This window comes from Myxocyprinus asiaticus, chromosome 45, assembly GCF_019703515.2.
Source record: "Myxocyprinus asiaticus isolate MX2 ecotype Aquarium Trade chromosome 45, UBuf_Myxa_2, whole genome shotgun sequence".
Taxonomy (NCBI): domain Eukaryota; kingdom Metazoa; phylum Chordata; class Actinopteri; order Cypriniformes; family Catostomidae; genus Myxocyprinus; species Myxocyprinus asiaticus.
Window position 1 is genome coordinate 24,879,362 of NC_059388.1, and position 13,794 is coordinate 24,893,155.

General features: G+C 38.4%; 1 protein-coding gene across 1 annotated transcript in view; it reads right to left on the reverse strand.

Annotated features, from left to right (window-relative positions):
• wnt5b (wingless-type MMTV integration site family, member 5b) overlaps window positions 1-12,284 on the reverse strand; it is a 102,339-nt gene extending 90,055 nt beyond the window's left edge. The window contains exon 1 of the mRNA XM_051688568.1: window positions 11,489-12,284. The gene's annotated coding sequence lies outside the window, so the exon portion shown is untranslated. The remainder of the gene's footprint in view (window positions 1-11,488) is intronic.
• Window positions 12,285-13,794: the final 1,510 nt, after the last annotated feature.

Here is a 13,794-nt window from a genome sequence, read left to right on the forward strand (position 1 = left end):
TCTGCCTGTTTGCTAGATAATAACAATGACCGTGAAAATTACAGCAATGCTGGAATGTAGATCACCACCGAGGGAACCTTAACTCACAGTCAGTTCACACCAAAATATTCGGACATTTGGCTTTACACACAGATGCACAATGCAGCACCTGTTGTGTCTTCTGTGCTGTATCTCTTCCGTTAAGTCCCCATGTCTGCTTTTAACGCCGTCTCGAGGCCTCAGCACGCTCTAAATGGATCTTTAAAAAAGCCTCCGTGGATGTAGAGGCAAATAAACAGAGGACCACACCGGCAGTCCAACAAGACCCATTTACTAGGCTCATGTTTGGGTTGGACGGCTGGAAGAGGCATGATTTACAATAGATCAACATAGCTGTTCAACCCGGGATGCAAAGAGCAGCCCCCGCTGTTTCATTTCGGGTCAGACGGTAAAGATGTGCCTCGCTAGTGATAAAAACAACCTGTGAGGGCCGCAACACCCGACGCTCTATAGAGGGGTGTTGCTGTTGGTTTTGCGCATGTAAGCGACCACAGACTCTCGCTATCATGGGTTCGGAGGAGTTCACGGTCCACTGAGCAGCATCTTTGATCTGGTTGGCTTGCTGACAAACATTCCCTGCCACACTAATCCTCATTAATGGCGAGGTTAGATTCCATCTTTTCATCATACGACCAAGAGAGTGGAAGAAAGTGTGGACTGTGTGGTGTATATGAGGTAGGAAAAGCAAAAAGAGGGGGAGAAACTGATGCAAAAAAAAATATATATTTTTTTTAAAATTTGCTTACAAATGCAGCACACCCTCGTCTATGGATTAATGTGAGCATAGATTCTGGCTATCCATTTTAATGTGTTGAAGTCGGCATGTTTCTGTAAACTAGCTCACAATGAGGTGAAATCAGTCGTGAAATGCACCTAAGGCAAAGGCTTTAGGCTTAAGAGAGAGAGAGGGGGAAAGAGAAAGAGTTATTAAGAAAGCAGAAAATAGCAAGACACATTAAAGCTAAAAGATAGTACATTTTTTTTGTGTGGATTTTTCCCCTTTTTCTCCCAATTTGGAATGCCCAACTCCCAATGTGCTTTTTTAAGTCCTTGTGGTCGCGTAGCGATTCGCCTCAGTCCGGGTGGCGGAGGACGAATCCCAGTTGCCTCCGCGTCTGAGATTGTCAACCCGCGCATCTTATCACATGGCTTGTTGAGCGCGTTGCCACGGAGACATAGCGCGTGTGGAGGCTTCACGCCACCCACTGCGGCAACCACGCTCAACTCACTACGCGCCCCACCGAGAACGAACCATATTATAGCAATCATGCGGAGGTTACCCCATGTGACTCAACCCTCCCTAGCAACTGGGCCAATTTGGTTGCTTAGGAGACCTGGCTGGAGTCACTCAGCACGCCCAGGGATTCGAACTAGCGAACTCCAGGGGTGGTAGCCAGCATCTTTACCACTGAGCTACCCAGGCCCCAGATAGTACATTTTTAAAAAAAGCAATAAAAAGAGGGATAGTTTGCCCAAAAATAAAAATTGTCCATCCTCATGTCGTTCCAAACCCGTATGACTGTCACACAGCTTGGAACAACATGAGGGTGAGTAAATAAAATGTTCACTTTAGAGTAAACTATTCTTTTGAAGAAAAAGATGATAGAAGAATACAAGAAACCATACACAGACTAGGGAAACAGACATAAGGCATATTTGGGGTTTATTCCACAAAACCTGGCCTCCGGAAGTGTGTGAATCTGGCTGTGAATGTGTGAGGGGACTCTAATAAAAGCTGTAATGTTGCGGCAGTGGAGTGGGAAACCTCAGTCTTAAATGGGGAACAAAAGACCTGCTGCTGCTCCGAGTCCATCCAAACATCCTGCTGCACACACAGAGCCCACCACGACTCCACAGAGCGGAGGACATGGACACATGCAAATCTCTATTCCCTTTATAGAGGTCTTTCAGGGTCTGGATCTGAACTTTAGCAAACAAAACCATGGGTTCCTGGAGAACATGCAATGAGGAACAGAGCTCTCTTTTTTTGAGTTTACTTCACTTTAAAAATACAGGAATGTCCTTATAAACTTCAGTAAATATACTAAACAGTATATTAAGGAATAATGCTGTCTCTAAAACATCCACAGATAAAAGTAAGGGCTCTATCTTTGTGAGTGCGCAAAGCGCAGCACTACGTGCTAAGACTGCGCAACGTCTTATCCAATTTTCGTGAGAGTGAAAATTCTATGTGCAATTTCGTGCCAACGCAAAGCACAAGAGGTCGTGGATGGGAGTATTTGCGCTATCAGTGGGTGCGTGCAAACTATGGGTGTATTGTCTGTAAACGAAGTGCCGCAAAGCGCAATTTGCTATTTTCCTGAGAAATAGGTAATTGCGCTAAGACGTTTCAAAAGCAGGTCTGTTTGCAGCGCAGTCTAAACTCAGTTTCTGCATTTGCAGTTTGGAGATAAAGCACATGTCCAAACTCTGAAAATATAGAGGAACTTCAAATGATGTACCTGACAATCACTGTTGTAGCCTGTTGTTTTATGAAATAAATATTTATTAGATTTGTGTTAAACTATATTTAGGTCATGGTTTATTTTTCAATTATTATGTTTATATTTACAATTGTATTTATGATCAAATTTATATTGGTATTTTTTTTACCTGTTGTCAGTGGAAGTTGGACAGAATAAAATATGATGTGGTATGATTTTTTGACCACTTCGTTATTTTGATTACATTTTCATTTGTTTAAAGTGTAATTTGAATTGTGAAAAATTTTTGGTTGAATTTTTTCACGTTTCAATAAATGAATTAATTTTTCCAAAATTAAAATCGACCGGTAGAAGTAAAGTGCGTGCCAATACAGTGTTAATACTAGCCATGATGTGTGTGTCAGTAGATGAAATGATTAATAATACGTACATTATCTATAATTTAACAGAGCTTACATCCATATCCTGAACCACATTTTCCATGCATATAAATGGAGGGTTACATAAAATAGGGTGCTAAATGTTTTATAAAACAAATAATGTGATAAAAACAGAGAAAACCATAACACTGCATTGTATTTCAGTGTTACCATGTCACAGTGTTAGATTAGGTGCACTCCCACCATTTGCCCCCCAAAATCTTGTTTAAGAGAAACCCTTTTTAACCCAAACACCCCATTTCCCCCTCTTTCGCTGTTAGCCCTCTTCCCAAGGCTCCCAGACCCTCATCCTATCGCACTGTTAAATGACTCCATTGAAGTCCTGTTTGCTCAAGTGGGCCCGGCCAATTATCTCCCAGCTTTCAGAGCGCTTAATGACACCAATTAAGGCTGCTGTGAGGGCCAGGGCAGTGAGGTCAGTCTCTCGTTTAGTGAGAGTGTGTGTGTAAAGCTAAACTGTGGGGAAATTGTGTTTCAATTGGTGCAAGAACAAGAAAACATGTGAGAGGAGAAAATGAGTGTGTTCTAGAGAAAGCATGGCCATATGTGAGTGTGTGTATATAGGCTCAAGCAGGATTTACACAGCTATTATACCAGTCTATTACCAGCGCTCTGCTAGTGCCCTCACAATCTCCTTAGCTCACTCCCTAAACCCTATTCCACACTCAACATGTTCAAATGTGCAGAGCAGAACGGCTTGTTCTCACCCAAATCCCTGGCCAGCTCTTTAGTGCTGCTGCCCCTGTCAGAACGCTCCAATCACTATCACTTAAAGGGATGGTTTAGTCAAAAATAAAAATTCCATCATCTACTCACCCTCATGTCATTCCAAACCCATGTGAGTTTGTTTCTTCCACAGAACACTAAAAGGAGATGTTAGCCTCAGTCACTATTCACTTTTATTGCATCTTTCAGTGAAAGGTGACTGTGGCTGTCATTCTGCCTAACATCTCCTTTTGTGTTCCGTGGAAGAAAAAAAGTCACACAGGTATTAAGTGACATGAGGGTGAGTAAATGAGAATGGAATTTTCATTTTTGGGTGAACTATCCCTTTAAAAAAAGACTGGGCCATAAATGCTAATAAATGAGCAAACTGTTTATTATTTATGCATTTATGATTGCATACTTAGCCAACGGCTCTTAAACGGTGTTCATAGAAACAAATGTTTCTGATGAAATGTTTCTATCGCCTGAAATCATGTAGTGTTGTAGAATTGCCCATAGAGTGCAAGGAAAACAGTTGACCTGCTGTCAACTTGGTTTAGATCTACAAATAAACACTACAGGCAATGGGTTATGACTTTATGTGAAGCAGATCTGCAGTGCAATGAACTAAATACTATTCACTACGGCCTAGTTTTACCCTAAATAATAAGAAAATATTTAAGCAAATTTTAATAGATAGATAATGTTGTTCCAAACCATTACAACTTACTTCCTTCCGTCAAACACAAAGGGAGTTGTTAAGCAGAATGATAGCCTCAATCACCTTTCAATATATGGAATAAAGATGCAATAAAAGCAAACGATAACGGAGACTATCATACTGCAAAACATCTCTTGTATTACAAAGAAGAAAAAAAGGCATACAGGTTTGGAACAGTATTTTCATTTTTGCTTTAATGGATAGGATTAGGACTATGTTTCACCTGAATATTGTTCCAGGAAAACAAAACCAACAAAAGATTTTGATCCAGCAAAACATCCTACCTGCCAAAATCTCAGTCACCACTGGTGGACCAGCATGGGAATTCATACGGTCTTAACTGGTCTTTTCATCAGGGTGAAATTTGGTTGCAAATGCAAGTGATTTCCTCTCATTGTAGTGGAGGGTTGCGAATAGAATAAAAGATCGGTCTTGGGATTTAAGAATCGATATAAAGATTGTTCAAATGAAGATCGTGATGCATTGGAAAAAAAAAAAAATTTACGCACCCATATTGGCAAATATTAGGCAACTAAAGTCTGTCTCTGGACGTTAGCAGAGCTCAGTTAGGGCATAAAACCAGAGAAAAAGGGCTTTCCATCCTTTTGAACAGCCTTAAACAACTTCCAGAAACCCCGCTGAGCTTCAAAAACTTCCTGCTGCCCAGGACGCAATAGCGGCCTGTATCTGTTACGTCTATCCTCTCTACTGGAAAACTCTCTAAATCTTACACATATAAGCACAGAGACTTTTGCACAACTGATTAATGTGCTGGAATAACCCAGCATTCTGCTAAAGAGCCGATGGGGAATCTTCTAACACCCAGAGGTGAACACACACTCACAAATTAACAGCTGACTAGAGGAGTCATATACAGCTGTGTTTACACTGGGTCGATGCCATTGTGCACTGACAATACATCGTGGTGAGGGGAGACATCACGTATGTATTATTTTACCGGTTACATCCCCAGCCACTGTTTCACTTGTATGCAACAAATAAGGAGCAAGCTTTCGCATAAAAACACAAAAAGAGATGTTAGGTGCGATGTGCAGTCGCAGTCAACATTCACTTAAGATGCAAGTGAATTGGGTCTGACTAATAAACAAATGGTAACAGTGCTCCAGTTTTAGCATTTAGCGTTAGCGCTCATGATCCGATTGAAATGCATGCAGCACTTCCGCTGATCACTGTCTCTGCATACAGACAGAACGTCAATATGTAAGTGTGTGTGTGACCGATGGATGTTGATGCCCATCAAAATAGACGGCCCAAGTGATGAAGGTAAACACATAGACAGACATGCCCGTTCTCACTCGGACATGATGTCGATATGCTGTGCCCTCTGATGGGTGAAAGGCAGGAACCCAAACACCTCACATAAATGAACAATGCCTCCTATTCTGATATAGTGGGCTATTTTAAAGAGTACACACCAGGTGTGGGAGCTTCTATTGAGCATCTGAACAAGTTAAACTGTCTCTGATATGATTACAAGCTAGAAAACATCTCCAGTTGGGAGCCCATGATGTGAGATTGGTTAAACCAAGTGCAGTTCAATGCAAAATTCTTTAAATTTTTATATAGATGCCCGGCAGGTCATCTGTATTACTGAAAAACACTGCTATGTTGTTGTAATATAATACTGGGACAGCAAAAAACAGGAAATACAAATGCTTTTAGGCAGAGAAAGAATAGTGTTCAAGTTTTATTTAGGCAATAGCTTTAGGCTTTGGTTCTGCATAAAATGCCACATGCAACACTGTCTTTGCAGTGTAAGGCAGATATAGATGGTTAAAGGTATATTACGGGTTCAACACAAGTTAAGCTTAATCAACAGCATTTACGGGATAATGTTGATTACCACAAAATTTCATTTTTTTTAATTTCTTTTTTGCAACCCAAAAGTCTCTGTTACAATGGAAGTGGATAAGGGCTAATCTGTGTGCGTTAAAATACTAAGTATTACTAAGCTAAATATTGCAAAAAATATGGTGTTAACATGATTTTAGTGTGATAAAATCACTTATCTTGTCTGCATAAAGTTACATCACATTTTACAGCTTCATTGCAATGATGACATTAAACACTGAAACCCTAAAACAACCATAAAAACATGATTTAAACAGCTTTACAGCTCAAATAATTTCAAAGATTTAACAGAAGAATTAATGCAAGTTCTTTTATAAAATTATAAGTTTCAAATTTCTGCCTTTAAACCCTCCAAAACTTGGCCCCATTCACTTCCATTGTAAGTTCCTCACTGTAACCAAGATTTTTGCTTTTTTTTTTTTTTTTTTTAAAGAATCTGAGGGATGAGTCGAAATTATTTTTGTGGTAATGAACATTATGCCACAAATTCTGTTAATTAAACTTAACTTGTATTGAATCCGGAATATTCCTTTTAAATATATGCATGAAAGAAAATATCTATTGAAACTGAGTATGTAAATATTACAATGGGATCATTACTCTGTTAGATTTTTAATGGGGAATGGTGATTTTCAAAATTAAAGCTTTAATTTCTAAAGTATATATATATATATATATATATATATATATATATATATATATATATATATATATATATATATATAAACAAACTTAAATTACCTAAAAAACAAAGTTTGAATTGAGTCTGTAAATTAAACGAATGTTCCAGGTTCAAAAGAAGTTAAGCTCAGTCAACAACTTTTCATTTGTGGCATAATGTTGATTACCACAAAAAGATTATTTCAACTCTTCCTGTGTTTATTAAAATAATAATAATGCGTGGTTCCAATAAAGCACACAATGAAAGTAAATGGGGGCCAGTTCATACACATTAAAATACACACTGTTTCAAAAGTATAGCCACAAGACATAAATATTATACATGTTAATATTATTTTAGTGTGATAAAATCAGGGATTTACCTACATTATGGTGTTTAACAGATTACATGGTTTACTGGTGTTACACTGTCATGACAACAAAGTTGTAATATTGGATATAACTTTACACAGATAAGGTTAGTATGCAATTTTATCACACTAAAATCATGTTAACATATATAATGTTTACATCTTGTGGCAATTCTTTTAATAGGCAATGCAAGGCAATACAGTGTGTATTGTAATGTTTATGGACTGGTCCCATTCACTTGCATTGCAATTGCCTTAATTGTTGCTTTTTTTCTTTAAATAAACTAGAGAGGAGTCAAAATAATTTTTTGTGGTAATCAACATTATGCCACAAACACTGTTGGTTGATCTCAACTTTAACTTGGAACATTTGTTTAACACACAGACTCCATTCAAATTTTGTTTTGTACATTATTTCAGTCTCACTTCTGCTATTTTTATTTTATTTATTTTTTTTGGTTTTTAACTTGCATTGAACCAGGAACATTCAGTTAAGCAGTTCGGGCTGAATTAATTGCAAAACAATAATATTTTTATTTTATTTATTTTTTTAAAATCAGGAATATCATTGCAGTGTTGCTTTGAACGCACTGTAAAGATGATCCCATAGCCTCATTTTTGTCACTTTGCAGACAGCACCGTCTTTTGGATAGCATGAGGATAACATCTGCACAAATCAGCCCTTGTAGAAAGTGGCCCGGGTCAGGCAGTGGGCACAAGCACGCCCCTATACGTCCCCAGAAGACCCACAGAAAGGCTTACAAACAGGAGCCAAAAAGCAACAAAAGGCTTTAGTCCTCAGAGATGGGTAAAGGGAGACAGAGAGAGGTGTTTTGTATCTAGGATGTGGTGTGGTCTCTGTTGTTGTAGCTTTTGAGCAGGGGGTGGTACTATTAGCACTTTAAAGAAAGAGTCCTAACTTTTCAATGGACTTCAGGGCCTGGCGGGGTACTTTGTCAGACTTTAGAGAAGCATCTGGTTCATGGTGATCAGACCAGAATCTCACATGAATAACAAACAATGTGGACGCATGCAACAATCACAGAGGAAATACACATTTAATGGACTGCTGGGATACCTATGTTCAGACTGTGCATGTTTATATGCAATTACAGGAGTATAAAGGTTAGATTGTGTGCAGGTTTGTGTGAATGCATTTTACTAAGAGCGAAAGAGAAACAACATAATAGATTGTGTAAGAAAAACAACAAAGAGAGACAAATAGTGTGTGTTGTGAATGATGGGGCATGTATATGTGTGTGTGTGTGTGTGTTTGTAGCGCGTGCTCAGGCAAGAGAGGCAGGTTGGCTTGTACAGGTGGGCTGTTGACGGTTTTATCTCTCTGAATCAGCTTGTGAGAGGTTTCCCAGAGCTTTGGCCACAGAAACATGGCTGGTGTCTGCAGCTTCTCATTCCGCCCCAGAACTCAAACATTTCATTAAATGAATCAATGTCTTAATCAACCCAACCCCCCCATCACATTCCAAATACCACAGAAAAACAGACATGTAAAAAAGAGAGCAAGAGAGAGAGGGGAAACCCCTGGACTTAGGTAGGAATAAGTTTGAAAACATCTGACAGCTAAATAGCTGTTTCTTGATCACAGATCTAACCCATTTCGCTTTGCGAAAGAGACTTTTGGCTGCGGAAAAGCGGCATCCATTTCAACGATTGCTTTGACATGATCAAAGGAATCAGCCATTAGCATACCCCTGCTCTTTTCAAACAAATTAACAATGAAAAAAAAAGCCTCAACAAACATCCATCTATACATATCCTTAAGATATTTACAGCCTCACGGAAAATAGATACAATCCGTCGAAGCTCATCTTCACGCACATTCAAATGGGTGTCAGCACCACTTTACTGCAAAACAAATGGGAATGATCAAATCTGTATACAGATACAACATGGGAGGCTCATCTGCTGTTAGACCAGGGCCACTCTCGAAATACCCAAATCACCTTTAAGAAAAAGATGGGGGATAACGATCTCAATAGGAAGAAAAGGAACACCAAATTTCCAATGAAAGTAAAGGATTCTGTGGACTCTCTCAACCTTAGATAAAGACTCGGCAATAGAGGTAAGTGTGTGGTTGATCTCCAGTACTCTGGGTCAACATTACATCCCTGAATCTGTTTTCTTCACAGATTTAAGTATCGATGAGAACATGCAGAAATGATACAGCACATACGGCCTATACTGTACCTTTAACGCAAGCCTGGCATGTCAATTAAACCTGCACAAATACAGTTTCTGGCAGACAGAAAAGGCAACATAAAACACAATCACATGAATTATACGGCCGACATGGGGAATGAAACCCACAGCCAGCGTTTTTATCCACAAAACAGAAAATATTGCTTCCCACTGTCTGTTCCTCAGTTTGAGCTGATAAAAGAAAGACTCTGAGTACATTTACATCTTCATGTGTTTGGTTAACTGACACCTGTTTATACATTTGTGGTTAGAAACTATTTTGGCATTTTAGAATTTCTTGTCTTATCATTCCAGAGGCACTGGAAAAGGTAGCTTTATGCTACACAAATGCACACAAAAATTCTAATACTGGGTAGGCAAAATAAGAAATATCCATAACAGTCAAACAAAACAGAGGCAACGTACAGTACGTGTACAAATTGCATAAAGTTTATAAAAGATTCAAAGTAATGTTATAAAAGCAGTTAAATGGACAGAGAGTTTTGCAATATATATATATATATATACACACACATATACACACACACACACACACACACACACACACACACACACACAGAGTACTGTGCAAAAGTTTTAGGCACTTAAGATGTTTCACAAAAGCATTTGTCTTAAGATGGTTATTTATATATTCAGCTTTAATGTGTCAATAGGAAAAATACATTTTAGACTCGCAAACATTACTTTTGCAAATAGAAAAGATTAAAATAGAAGAACAGGGCACTCTGCAAGAGATGTCATGTTCCCCACAAAGCCCCCCACTGAACATTGAGTCAGTCTGAGATTACATAAAGAGACAGAAGCAATTGAAATAGAAGAACTGTGGCGAATTCTCCAAGAAGCTTGGAACATCCCAACAACCAAGAAAAACCGTGTCCAGGTGTACCTAGGAGAATTGGGGCTGTTTTAAAGGCAAAGGTGGTCACAACGAATATTGATTTAGCTTTTTTTGTGTTTACTGGATTTTGTATGATGTTAATTGATAAATGAAAACTATTTATGGCATTATTTTTTAAGACATCCTCACTATGCAACATTTTTCAAAAGTGCTTAAAACTTTTGCACAGTACTGTATATATATATAGGCATATAGCAAAATTATCTCTCCATATATTAGAAATTCGAAATATGTTTAATTATCAAAGAAATGTCTAATTTACTAAATTTAATCAAGTTTGCACGCAAAAGACTCATTTTTTTTAAGATGCAAAAGTCCACAGCAGCATTCATATGTAGAGCATGAAACTAAACTTTCTCAAAGTGTTGACCCATATCCAAACTCTTCTACAAACTCTACAATTTTACAATAAAATGTGCGTAAAGAAACTTAATTGAAACCTATACGTTCCTTCAAGTAAGAAGACGTGTAAAAACACAAATAGGAGGCACATTTCAATTGCGGTTTAACGTACAAACTACAGACGGCTTTCATTTTAAAAAGTGCACCAAAAGTCACCGGCTGTCAATCATTTTTCAGCTTCAACCCCATTACAAGAAAAGGCATTTTGGCGAGGAAATCCCGGCACGATACAGATAGTAATCATTTAAAACATTTGACCTCAATTCGGAAAGAATTGCCCTACATCTTTTGGCCTCGAGATTGTAAAGGCCGACGAGTGATTGAGATTATTTTAGTACCCCAGTCTAAAATTAACTGTTCGAAGAGTGAGTCATTTTAACCAAAGCAAACATCCAAACAACCAAACGAGTCATTAAAAAAAAAATCTAAAACGATTAACGGGACATACGCGTTCTTTAAGTCCGCATGATGATTCTATTACAAAAAATCTAAGTGGTTAAATAAAAATCGATAGAAGTATGTTTTGTTCAAAAAACTTATTTTTGTAAATGCTGTTTTGAGGTGAATAGCAACATGAAGCATATACGTTTTTTTCTCTGACAGGGGGTGTTCTCAAGGTATGTTCTAAACTTACCAGAAGAGCAAAAGCGCTGAACAAACTTCATTTATAAACAATTCATCGTGTATTAGGTATGATAAAAACAACAAATTCTTACTTGTTTGCCGACTTCAACCAACGGTCCGTTCAGTCCTCAAAAGTTTCTCTAAAGTTCCAAAGCTGAAGACCTGAGAGCTGAACCTGGTCTTCTGCTCTACGTGATGTTCTTTGAGTTACTTTTTTTTTTTGAACCGCACACAAAGTAGGAGTTACTTCTGAAAATATGTAACAATTCCACCTCAGAAAGATTTAACTTGGCGCTCGAGTTCCCCGTGTGTTTTCTCTCTCATTTATACACTTACAAACTGAAGAACATACTCCCCAAACAGTCCGGCGCTGTCCATTCCACAAGAGTTCCAGAGAAATCACTCGAATTCAACTTTTTAAATGTTCGAACCACTTACCGGGATACAGTACAGTATCGCGCGTCACAATGCAACAGGTGTCAATTAAACGTTCGATCGCTTGACAAGCGCGCAAACTTAAGGCATGCGCCCTGCTTGCAGCGCGCGCAAGACAAACCGCTTTTTATCTCCTTATTAAATAAATTTGTCGTAGACAAAAGAGTCTGGAGTCATTCAGTTCGCCTCACAGAGTTGATGAACTTGAGTTGTTGAACTTTTACGCTCAAACCTTTCTCTCTCTCTCTCTCTTTACTCCAGCCTCTGCATTTAATCCTCTCGTGCCGTTTGCGCAGGAAATTAGGAAAACCTTTTAAACTTAACCCCCTTTTCTTTTCTTTCCAGAGGCAAAATGTGTCACTGCACAGGTTCTTAACCTTAACCCCCAGTGCTTAGAAGAAAGCACTAAAAGCAGACGATGAAACTCTAGCGACTGCTTCAGTCCGCGGGCAGGGGGGTGAAAGACTGACTGAGTTTGGACTAGTTTATGCATTGCCTACTCATGGGCCCGCCTGCCCTCCCCATCTCTCCAGCTTCGAAACAGGGGAGGGAAAGAAACCACAGTCCTCTAACAGCCCAGCGGGAACGCGCATTCCCTGTTTTGATGAACACTTGGACCAGTGTCCTAACCACTGCTCCTATTAGTCAGCCAATAAACTTGTAGTAATTAGCTATTATAGGAGTGATGAAGTTTATTGTGGCAGGCCTGGGCATATTTTGAGAATCTAATCATTTTGTAATTTTTTTTCTTTTTTTTTTTTTCTCATATACAACATTCTAGTTAATATTATACATAATACAACAATAAACTGATAGAGCAAGGTGCATGTAACACCAGGGTTATGGGTTCAAATCCCTGGGCACACATGATGATTAAAAATAAATATTTCACATGCAGTGCTAGTCGCTTTGGATAAAAACAAAAACAAAAAAACAATTGTTTAAGGTTTGCATATCATTAAGTATTGCCCGATATATTAAATCGCAATATTGTTAAACAAAATGGTTAACAGAACTGCTTTGCACTGCTGTAATTTGCTTCATGCTGTAGTTTCACAACTGCACAGATTGCAGCTGTTCTAAAACTGCTGGGGTGCAGCTACAGCAAAGTGACATGTCTAGTTTAGTAGTAAATATGTCATTGAAATTTCACACGTTTCTTATCTATAACAATTCATATGTTCTGTATGTTAACCATGGTGAATGTAGTAATGTGAACTATGGTATATCATACTCTGTTGAATATGTCTCAATGAAATTCTGATATAGAGGTAAAGTTGATAATTTGTAATAGTCTTCTGTTACATATGAGTTCATACTTTCTACACTGTATACAGTAGATGACATTGTGTCATAAAAGTGAACTTAACAGTGATCAGTAATCAGTGATTGAATATAGGAACTGTTGCAGCTGACTCCACAGCACAGGAACACCTGCCCTTGGTCACACTCTTTACATCACTTTTCTTACTCTCTTCTAAAACTCCTTCTCTTCTCCTCCACCTTTACCTGGCACTTTCCTAAAAGTAAGATGGTAGGCTGCTAACTTGCTTGCTGGCAAACTGGCAGAGTACTTAAAGCTGCTATAGCGAGCAGCCCCCTCTGTTGGTCAAAATAAGCAGCACCCAGTAAACTTAGTTGCCGGTGCACTTACTATGTATTAGGGCCTGAAATTCATTTCTGAAGGGCTGATTGCCCCTCTTAGGTGCCTCATATTGTTGTTGATTTTTTTCCACTTTGTAGTCATATCACAAAGATATTCTATATATATATATATATATATATATATATACATGTTACATGTCCCCAGTGTAGTACTAAAAGCGAGTTAAATGTTGGAATTATTGTTGTTTTAGCACCTCTAGTGTTCATTTCACTAGGAAACTGCCGTGATACATACAACAAGCCACGTAAAAATCATTTTGCATAAATGTAGGCATAGACTAGGGTGGCAAGATATGTA